The following is a 12,037-nucleotide window of genomic DNA, read 5'->3' on the forward strand; positions in this document are numbered from 1 at the left end:
CACAGAGAAAGGATCATTGAAGAGTCTTAAGGCCAGGAGAGTGCCATTGTAGTGCTGACCACGAGGGACTCACATTTCTCAGTTTCTGCCTCATTGGCTCCTTATTAACCAGGATGGTTGAGAAGTTAGAGGCCTGCAATGTGAGTCAGAAGAGAGTCTAGAATGGGCTTTCTGCTGAGATGGAAGTAGGCTCTGTGCAACAGTCCCAGAAGACTTGCACAAGAAGAGTTTCAGACAACAGAAAATAATCCTAAGCGATTGTGCAGGGGGTTTCCATTGAAAGTGATTTTTGCTGGATTTGGAGGATGTAAAGTTGTAAGCATTGAATTTTTGAAGGAGATTCATCCATCTGAAGATGGCAGAGGAGTAAGACATGGAGATCACTTTCCTCCCCACAAATACATCAAAAATACATCTACACTGCTACAGAACACCTACTGAACACTGGCAGAAGACCTCAGACTTCCCAAAAGGCAGGAAACTCCCCACGTACCTGGCCGAGTGGCTGACAGGGTCTTGGTGCTCCAGCCAGGTGTCAGGCCTGAGCCTCTGAGGTGGGAGAGCCACCTTCAGGACATTGGTCCACCAGAGACCTCCTGGCTCCACGTAATATCAAACGGCAAGAGGTCTCCCAGAGATCTCCATCTCAACACTAAGACCCAGCTCCATTCAATGACCAGCAAGCCCCAGTGCTGGACACCCCATGCCAAACAACTAGCAAGACAGGAACACAACACCAGCCATTAGCAGAGAGGCTGCTAAAATCATACTAAGTTCACAGACACCCCAAAACACACCACTAGATGTGGTCCTGCCCACCAGAAAGACAAGATCCAGCCTCATCCATCAGAACACAGGCACCAGTCCCCTCCAACAGGAAGCCTACACAACCCACTGAACCAACCTTACCCACTGGGGGCAGACACCAAAAAAAATGGGAAGTACGAACCTGCAGCCTGTGAAAAGGAGACCCCAAACACAGTAAGTTAAGCAAAATGAGAAGGCAGAGAAATATGCAGCAGATGAAGGAACAAGGTAAAAACCCACCAGACTAAACAAATGAAGAGGAAATAGGCAGTCTACCTGAAAAAGAATTCAGAGTAATGATAGTAAAGATGATCCAAAATCTTGGAAATAGAATGGAGAAAATACAAGAAACATTTAACAAGGACCTAGAAAAACTAAAGAGCAAACAGTGATGAACAACACAGTAAATGAAATTTAAAAATTCTCTAGAAGGACTCAATAGCAGAATAACTGAGGCAGAATAAAGGATAAGTGATCTGGAAGATAAAATAGTGGAAATAACTACCAAAGAGCAGAACAAAGAAAAAAGAATGAAAAGAATTGAGGACAGTCTCAGAGACCTCTGGGACAACATTAAATGCACTAACATTCATAGGGGTCCCAGAAGAAAAAGAGGAAAAGAAAGGGACTGAGAAAATATTTGAAGAGATTATAGTTGAAAACTTCCCTAATATGGGAAAGGAAATTGTCAATCAAGTCCAGGTCTTCCAAAATATAACAGAGGGAGGAACACTCCCAAACTCATTCTACAAGGCTACCATCGCCCTGATACCAAAACCAGACAAAGGTGTCACAAAAAAGAAAACTACAAGCCAATATCACTGATGAACATAGATGCAAAAATCCTCAACAAAATACTAGCAGACAGAATCCAACAGCACAATAAAAGGATCATACACCATGATCAAGCAGGGTTTATCCCAGGAATGCAAGGATTCTTTAATATATGCAAATCAGTCAATGTGATACACCATATTAACAAATTGAAGGAGAAAAACCATATGATCATCTCAATAGATGCATAAAAAGCTTTGGACAAAATTCAACACCCATTTATGATAAAAAACCCTCCAGAAAAGAGGCATAGAGGGAACTTACCTTAACATAATAAAGGCCATATATGACAAACCCACAGCCAACATTGTTCTCAGTGGTGAAAAACTGAAACCATTTCCACTAAGATCAGGAACAAGACAAGGTTGCCCAGTCTCACCACTATTATTCAACATAGTTTTGGAAGCTTTAGCCACAGCAGTCAGAGAAGAAAAAGAAATAAAAGGAATCCAAATCAGAAAAGAAGAAGTAAAGCTGTCACTGTTTGCAGATGACATGATACTATACATAGAGATTCCTAAAGATGCTACCAGAAAATTACTAGAGCTAATCAATTAATTTAGTAAAGTAGCAGGATACAAAATTAATGCACAGAAATCTCTTGCATTCCTATACACTAATGATGAAGAATCTGAAAGAGAAATTAAGGAAACACTCCCATTTACCACTGCAACAAAAAGAATAAAACACCTAGGAATAAACCTACCTAAGGAGACAAAAGACCTGTATGCAGAAAACTATAAGACACTGATGAAAGAAATTAAAGATGATACCAACAGATGGAGAGATATACCATGTTCTTGGATGGGAAGAATCAACACTGTGAAAATGACTCTACTACCCAAAGCAATCTACAGATTCAATGGAATCCCTATCAAACTACCACTGGCCTTTTTCACAGAACTAGAACAAAAAATTTCACAATTTGTATGGAAACACAAAAGACCCCAAATAGCCAAAGCAATCTTGAGAAAGAAAAACGGGGCTGGAGGAATCAGGCTCCTGGACTTCAGGCTATACTACAAATCTGCAGTAATCAAGACGGTATGGTACTGGCACAAAAACAGAAATATACATCAATGGAACAGGACAGAAAGCCCAGAGATAAACCCACGCACATATGGTCACCTTATCTTTGATAAAGGAGGCAAGAATATACAATGGAGAAAAGACAACCTCTTCAATAAGTTGTGCTGGGAAAACTGGACAGCTACATGCGAAAGAATGAAATTAGAACACTCCCTAACACCATCCACGAAAATAAACTCAAAATGGATTAAAGACCTAAATGTAAGGCCAGACACTATCAAACTCTTAGAGGAAAACATAAGCAGAACACTCTATGACATAAATCACAGCAAGATCCTTTTTGACCCACCTCCTAGAGAAATGGAAATAAAAACAAAAATAAACAAATGGGACCTAATGAAACTTCAAAGCTTTTGCACAGCAAAGGAAACCATAACCAAGACGAAAAGACAACCCTCAGAATGGGAGAAAATATTTGCAAATGAAGCAACTGACAAAGGATTAATCTCCAAAATATACAAGCAGTACATGCAGCTCAATATCAAAAAAACAAACAACCTAATAAAAAAATGGGCAGAAGACCTAAACAGACATTTCTTCAAAGAAGATATATATATTGCCAACAAACACATGAAAGGATGCTCGACATCACTAATCATTAGAGAAATGCAAATCAAAACTACAATGAGGTATCACCTCACATCAGTCAGAATGGCCATCATCAAAAAGTCTACAAACAATAAATGCTGGAGAGGGTCTGGAGAAAAGGGAACCCTCTTGCACTGTTGGTGGGAATGTATATTGATACAGCCACTATGGAGAACAGTATGGAGGTTCCTTAAAAAACTATAAATAGAACTACCATATGAGCCAGCAATCCCACTACTGGGCATATACCCTGAGAAAACCATAATTCAAAAAGAGTCATGTACCACAATGTTCATTGCAGCACTATTCACAATAGCCAGGACATGGAAGCAGCCTAAGTGTCCATCGACAGATGAATGGATAAAGAAGATGTGGCACATATATACAATGGAATATTACTCAGCCATAAAAAGAAACAAAATTGACTTATTTGTGGTGAGGTGGATGGACCTCGAGTCAGTCATACAGAGTGAAGTAAGTCAGAAAGAGAAAAACAAATACAATATGCTAACACATATATATGGAATCTAAAAAAAAAAAAAAAGTGTTCTGAAGAACCTAGGAACCGGACAGGAATAAAGATGCAGACATAGCGAATGGACTTGGGGACACAGGGACGGGGAAGGGTAAGCTGGGATGAAGTGAGAGAGTGGTAAGGACATATATACACTACCAAATGTAAAATAGATAGCTAGTGGAAGCACCTAGAGGCGTGGGATAGGGATGGTGGGAGGGAGATGCAAGAGGGAGGGGATATGGGGATATACGTATATGTATAGCTGATTCACTTTGTGATACAGCAGAAACTAACACACCATTGTAAAGCAATTATACTCCAATAAATATGTTAAAAAACAACAACAACAAGCATGTATGTTTGATTGTGGTGTGCGTGTGTGTGCTTGCGTGTATGTGAAGAAGAGCATAGACAATTACTGCATGTGATGGCATACAGTAGTGGAAACTGATAACACACTGATTCATTACATGTGTCATCCTTCCACGGTCAGCTGGAAACATGCTTTAATTATTCAAAAGGTTTTCTCTTAGGTTTATTGTGCTTCCATACTTTCCTCCTTGAAAGAGAGAGTACATCAGCATTCTTTAAATAATGCAGTAAATTATTTCGGGGTCAGTTCCCGGAAGATTTCCAGCCTTCTAAAGTAACGTGTGCACCATGTGTTGTGCCTTAAGCTTAAATAAAGTGACTATTAAAAAACATGCATTTTTGTGGAGAAAGCTGTAAGAAAAAAGATGCTTATTGTAAAATTGAAAGTAAATACATTTGCAATTTTTTCTACAGTATTCTTAAGTTTTATATGCACTTGACTGGTTTCTTTATCAAACTATAAGTACCTTAGAGCAAAAATAGAGTTGTCGGTGTCTGATTTCTTGCCCCTATCCCTGTGCATAGCTCCAGCACAGAGCCCTGTGCATACTGGATATTGAATATCTATTTCTCGTCTGATTATCACCTTGTCACTATGATACTTCTGTTAGTACATTTGGGGGAGTTTGTGAACATTTTAAAAGTGTATCTACACTGCTGCACGTTTTATATTTGGGTTGCCATGAGAAGTGGCTGGATAGACCCAATGTTGCATTTAGAAAGGTTTGCAAGGCTGATCAATGCTGTAGAGTTTGAGCAAATCTAAACCCAAGTGCTTATGAAATAGAAATGTTGGAGCTATTAAAAAAAAATCTTGCTCTTGGGTGTCTTACGGGATGTGTGGTGGCCCTGAAACGTGGCATGATTCCCAGCAGTTATGACTGCATACCCGGGGGAATCGGCTTCCTCTATGGGGCTCCGTTGGCCTGTCCCACTTTTAAGCAGGGTTAATTACATTCATCTTTCCCATCGGACAGTTTTGAGAAATGACTAAGTAATAGTTGAATTAGCATTCTAAAATGCAAATTAGTCAATAATGATTGGATTGAATGAACAAACTCCCATTGCTGAGCTCTGAGTCTGGTGGCTATTTCTAATAGGTACTGAGATGCCATTCAGAAATTAATTCATTAGAGGGGACAAGCCACTACAGCCAATTTCAAGTATCCGACAAATACCAAATTTCAAAGTTAACTGTTCATATGAATTTTTGAAGAAAACTTTAGTTTCTTGTTTAAAACAGACATCTTTTTTTTTCCAGATTCTAAAGGTAATGTGTATTAAAAACTAAAATGTAAAATAACATATAAAGAACAGAGTGGTATTCTATCATGCCACCCTAGAGAGGTGATACTCATTTAGCATAAAGTTCATCTTTTTAGGCTTTTGTAGAAGATATTTTAAATCCTATAATTAATAGCAAACAATATAAGAGACACTTACGCAATGTCAGGGCTCTATGACATAACTATACCAGCCATATTTTCTTTTGAAAGCAAGCATCAAGTTTGGCAATCCTGACCACTATGATTTTCAACAGCCCTGCTAAACACATTTGTCTTTGATTCCAGTAAACCTCCAGTGACAGGACAATTCATAAAAAAGAGTAACTGATCATTTCTAAGTGATGGAAATGCTGATATTCGTCCATAGATGTCAAGATAAATCACCCTTTGTTCCTTAAGGGAACAAAAAGCAAGTTTAGGTAGGCAACACCACTTCCTAAAGGAGAGCCAGCTATTCATTTCCATTGATGTGAAAAATCTTTTGCCAAATTTCTCTTGAGCACTTGGTTGAACATAGTCATGTGTATGTGAAACTTTGCATTCAAATAGTAACCAAATGCTAGAAATTGTTTTATTTTGGAGGTTTTGATTCTGACTCTAAGACTTTTGGACATTATTAAATGGGGAATAAGAAATCAGTAAACATTTTTGAACAGGAAAAGGGCTTGACAAAAATCTGTGTTGCAGAAAGGTGAGTCTATGAGATGGGAATGTGCTGGATTTGAGTGGGTGGGGATTATAGGAAGGGAATCAGTTTGAAGGTTATTATGGTTGTTCTGGTATGAACTGGGGTGGTTGGCAAGTGGAATGCAGAAGAAGGATGGTATGAGAGAGCCCAGAGGCAAACTACCACTGGAGAAGAAGGAAAGGAGGGAGATGGGGGGAGGGAGAGGAGGAGGAAGAAAGAGAAGTCTGATATGACTCTTGCTTTGTCCTTTGAGCCCGTTTGCACATGAAGAGCAAAACCTACAGAATATGATTTCAGATTTGTTCAGGTGACACGGTTCTTTGCAGGGCACCATGTAATTTTGATCTGTTTTGTTTGATCTTGCAAATAAGAACATTTTTATCAGCAAAAATGGATGCAAACTAAAATCACAAGTAGGAGCTCATGTGTCTATAAAAATCAAGTTGAATTGAGTATGATTGGCTGAGCCTCAGTTTTTCTGCTATTGCTTCTGATACTTATTCACTTTGCTATGTGCTGGATCTGTCTGGAAAAAGACAGTGGTTAGTGCTAAAGATTCAAGAAAAATTCATAGAGTAAGCTTTCAATTGAGAACATTCATTCATCAATTTTTTTCAACAGCAGAATATCTTGGTTCAGTTGGCTTGAGAATCATTCACGGTGATTTTTTTTTCCCTAAAGCTAAATTTTTATTGGCTTAGTGGAACTGTGAGCTTCTTGAGAACTTGCGCCTTACTCTTTCTTATTTTTTTCCTATTTACTGGATACCATGATGGATGCAATAGCTGCATAACAAGCAGCTGATTGGGATAAACCATGTGTCAATCTAGGTGTGGAGGTTTCTGATACACGTTCTTGGAGACAGAACTCTGCCAAAAAATCAAACTAAAGTGGGTTTGATTTGTTTTTCTTTTTCAATTAATTTTTTTCCTCTTTAATTTCAGGGAAGAAACAGTGAACTCCTAAGACTAGAAAGACTATTGAGTTTTATTACAGATGAAGATCTAAACTCATGAGACTGGTTATTTTAGGAGTCATCATTACTTTCCTTACACAGAGTAATTGCCAACTCAACAAAACAGAAATGCATTAGTTCACATTCTGAAGGTTATCTTTTCCTAATGGAAGGTACAGAAACTGTTCTATTTTAGGGATGAAAGCCTAGAGTCTAGAGAATTGTTACTACAGAGCTTAAAGTGTATCCTGTACTTTATAATCAATGATATTTCTCAAATGGATGGTACCGCTTAGCTCAGGCACATTCCAGATGGATAAAGAAAAAATTGCAACATAAGACCAATTAAAAATCAGTTTAATTTCATAAGAAAAGGCATGCAAATCCAAGTATATTGTTTATTCCAAACAGCTGTGAAATTCTGTTACTTTGCCACCATAATGGTGGAAGATGGCCATTCTGGAAATTATATTACTGTGTAAGTAAAGGGAAGATATAGAGAAATGGGGAAAAAACTATGCATAAATGCTTGAACAGTTATAAAGCACCTTTGCTTGTGTGATAAAATGCATGTGAAACTGAAAAACAATTGTTGGTTCTGGTTCTCCGATGTGGCAGATTGTACGTTCTGAAGACATTTTTAGTTTCTTAACACATACTAGCTCCTTAATAATGTTACTGCTGGAAAAGGTCGTAGGTTTGGAGTAAGAGAGTGAAGGAGAAACTCAGCTTTTGCTCCACATAATTTTGTATTGTTAGAGCAACATCCATGTTTTCATATTTAATCATATGCAATAAAAAATCTTATGTGATGCCACTTCCAAATTTATACCTCCAGCCCAGATTTTCACCCAGCTCCAGACCTATTCTTGATATTCTCCTAAACATCTTAAGCCCAACATGCCCAAAGCTGACCTCCTCATTTTTTCCCTAAAACACGCTCCTACTGCCACCTTTTATCTCAACTGGTGAAGATTCCTTCCTTGCAAAAGGTCAAAAGCCTTGGAGTCGTCCTCAGTGCCTCCCTTTCTTCATACCACAGTCCTCTCTTTCAGTAAATCCCGTTGGCTCCACCTTCCAAAGCTACTCAGAATCTGTCACCTCACTCTCTCCTCTCACATCCCTGTCTCCACTCCTCCCACCTCATCAGGGCCGCAGTCATCCTTCTCCCACCTTATTCTAGCAGGAGGTCTCCTCGCCTCTCTATTTGCCCCCTTCAGTCTCTTCTGACAAAACGGTGGAGTGAAAGGCAAGTCAGGTGAATCATGTCACACCTCTGCTAAAACCCCTCCCTGGCTCCCTCCTTCTGTCAGCTTAAAGCCCAAGTTCTTAAACAGTCCAAGGTCTGTCACGACTTGCTCCCATTTGCACTCTGATCTCGTTTCCTATTACTCTCACCTCTCCTATGGACCCTCTCCAGCCACACTTGCCTCCTCTCCTTCCTTGAACGCACCAGGCGTGGTCCCGCCTGAAAGCCTTAGTCATGGCTGGTCTTCCTCCAGGTATCTGAGGGAATGGCTCCCGCACCTCTTCCAAGTCTTTAGTCAAACATCTTCTCAGGGAGCTGATCTCCCTACTGAAAGCTGCATCCTGGCCCTGCACACCTCCCTCCCCTTGGCACTCCTGGTCCCCCTTCTTACCCTGCTCGACTTTTCCTTTTTATCCACACCACTTACCTCCCTTGACTATACTGTATAATTCACACATTTATTGTGTTTATTGTCTATCTATCCCTACTAAACCAAAGGTTTCATGAGGGCATGAAGCTGTTTTATTTACTGATGAAAACAAAGTGCCACCAGTAGTCCTAGTTCAATTCATATTTATTGAATGAATAAATTTAAAAAGAGGCTAGACAGTATTCCACTTTTTCTCGCAATTGTAAATGTCATGAGGACAGATTCCATGACTATTTAAAAAAATTTTTTAATTGAAGTATAGTTAATTTACAATGTTGTGTCAGTTATACATATATATATATATATATATATAAAATTCTCCAGTATGGTTTATTACAGGATATTGAATATAGTTCCCTGTGCTATAGAGTAGGACCTTATTGTTTAACTATTTTATATATAGTAGTTTGTATCTGCTAATTCCAAACTCCTAATTTATCCCTTTCCCCCTTTGGCAACCATAAGTTTGTTTTCTATGTCTGTGAGTCTGTTTCTGTTTTGTAAGTAAGTTCATTTGTATCATATTTTAGATTATACATATAAGTGATATCATATGATATTTGTCTTTCTCTTTCTGACTTACTTCACTTAATATGATAATCTCTAGGTCCATCCATGTTGCTGCAGATGGCATTATTTCATCCTTTTTTTTTAAACATCTTTATTGGAGTATAATTGCTTTATAGTGTTGTGTTAGTTTCTGCTGTATAACAAAGTGAATCAGCAATAGGTATACATATATCCCCATATCCCCTCCATCTTGCGTCTCCCTCCCACCCTCCCTATCCCACCCCTCTAGGTGGTCACAAAGCACCGAGCTGATCTCCCCATGCAATGCAGCTGCTTCCCACTAGCTATCTATTTTACATTTGGTACTGTATATATGTCACTGCTACTCTCTCACTTTGTCCCAGCTTACCCTTCCCCCTCCCTGTGTCCTCAAGTCCACTCTCTACATCTGTGTCTTTATTTCTGTCCTAACCCTAGGTTCATCAAACCATTTTTTCTTTTTTTTTTTAGATTCCATATATATGTGTTAGCATAGATCAGCTTTCTATCCTGTTCCATTGATCTATATTTCTATTTTTGTGCTAGTACCATACTGTCTTGATTACTGTAGGTTTGTAGTATAGTCTGAAGTCTGGGAGCCTGATTCCTCCAGCTCCATTTTTCTTTCTCAAGATTGCTTTGGCTATTTGGGGTCTTTTGTGTTTCCATACAAATTGTGAAATTTTTTGTTCTAGTTCTGTGAAAAAGGCCAGGGGTAGTTTGATAGGGATTCCATTGAATCTGTAGATTGCTTTGGGTAGTAGAGTCATTTTCAGTGTTGATCCTTCCCATCCAAGAACATGGTATATCTCTCCATCTGTTTGTATCATCTTTAATTTCTTTCATCAGTGTCTTATAGTTTTCTGCATACAGGTCTTTTGTCTTCTTAGGTAGGTTTATTCCTAGGTATTTTATTCTTTTTGTTGCAGTGGTAAATGGGAGTGTTTTCTTAATTTCACTTTCAGATTTTTCATCATTAGTGTATAGGAATGCAAGAGATTTCTGTGCATTAATTTTGTATCCTGCTACTTTACCAAATTCATTGATTAGCTCTAGTAATTTTCTGGTAGCATCTTTAGGAATCTCTATGTACAGTATCATGTCATCTGCAAACAGTGACAGCTTTACTTCTTCTTTTCCAATTTGGATTCCTTTTATTTCTTTTACTTCTCTGACTGCTGTGGCTAAAGCTTCCAAAACTATGTTGAATAATAGGGGTGAGAGTGGGCAACCTTGTCTTGTTCCTGATCTTAGTGGAAATGGTTTCAGTTTTTCACCATTGAGGACAATGTTGGCTGTGGGTTTGTCATATATGGCCTTTATTATGTTGAGGTAAGTTCCCTCTATGCCTCCTTTCTGGAGGGTTTTTATCATAAATGGGTGTTGAATTTTGTCCAAAGCTTTTTCTGCCTCTATTGAGATGATCATATGGTTTTTATCCTTCAGTTTGTTAATATGGTGTATCACATTGACTTGTGTATATTGCAGAATCCTTGCATTCCTTGGATAAACCCCAGTTGATCATGGTGTATGATCCTTTTAATGTGCTGTTGGATTCTGTTTGCTAGTATTTTGTTGAGGATTTTTGCATCTGTGTTCATCAGTGATATTGGCCTGTAGTTTTCTTTCTTTGTGACATCTTTGTCTGATTTTGGTATCAGGGTGATGGTGGCCTCGTAGAATGAGTTTGGGAGTGTTCCTCCCTCTACTATATTTTGGAAGAGTTTGAGAAGGATAGGTGTTAGCTCTGCTTTAAACGTTTTGTAGAATTCGCCTGTGAAGCCATCTGGTCCTGGGCTTTTGTTTGTTGGAAGATTTTTAATCACAGTTTCCATTTCAGTGCTTGTGATTGGTCTTTTTATATTTTCTATTTCTTCCTGGTTCAGTCTCAGAAGGTTGTGCTTTTCTAAGAATTTGTCCATTTCTTCCAGGTTGTCCATTTTATTGGCATGTACTTGCTTGTAGTAATCTCTCATGATCCTTTGTATTTCTGCAGTGTCAGTGGTTACTTCTCCTTTTTCATTTCTAATTCTATTGATTTGAGTCTTCTCCCTTTTTTTCTTGATGAGTCTGGCTAATGGTTTATCAGTTTTGTTTATCTTCTCAAAGAACCAGCTTTTAGTTTTGTTGATCTTTGCTATCGTTTCCTTCATTTCTTTTTCATTTATTTCAGATCTGATCTTTATGATTTCTTTCCTTCTGCTAACTTTGGGGTTTTTCGTTCTTCTTTCTCTAATTGCTTTAGGTTTAAGGTTAGGTTGTTTATTTGAGATTTTTCTTGTTTCTCGAGGTAGGATTGTATTGCTATATACTTCCCTCTTAGAACTACTTTTGCTGCATCCCATAGGTTTTGGGTCATCGTGTTTTCATTGTCATTTGTTTCTAAGTATTTTTTGATTTCCTCTTTGATTTCTTCAGTGATCTCTTGGTTATTTAGTAGTGTATCGTTTAGCCTCCATGTGGTATTTTTTACAGTTTTTTTCTTGTAATTGATTTCTAGTCTCACAGTGTTGTGGTCAGAGAAGATACTTGATACAATTTCAATTTTATTAAATTTACCAAGGCTTGATTTGTGACCCAAGATTGATCTATCTTGGAGAATGTTCCATGAGCACTTGAGAAGAAAGTGTATTCTGTTGTTTTTGGATGGAATGTCCTATAAATATCAATTAA

This window comes from Balaenoptera musculus, chromosome 10 (genome assembly GCF_009873245.2).
Source record: "Balaenoptera musculus isolate JJ_BM4_2016_0621 chromosome 10, mBalMus1.pri.v3, whole genome shotgun sequence".
In the NCBI taxonomy this organism is placed as follows: domain Eukaryota; kingdom Metazoa; phylum Chordata; class Mammalia; order Artiodactyla; family Balaenopteridae; genus Balaenoptera; species Balaenoptera musculus.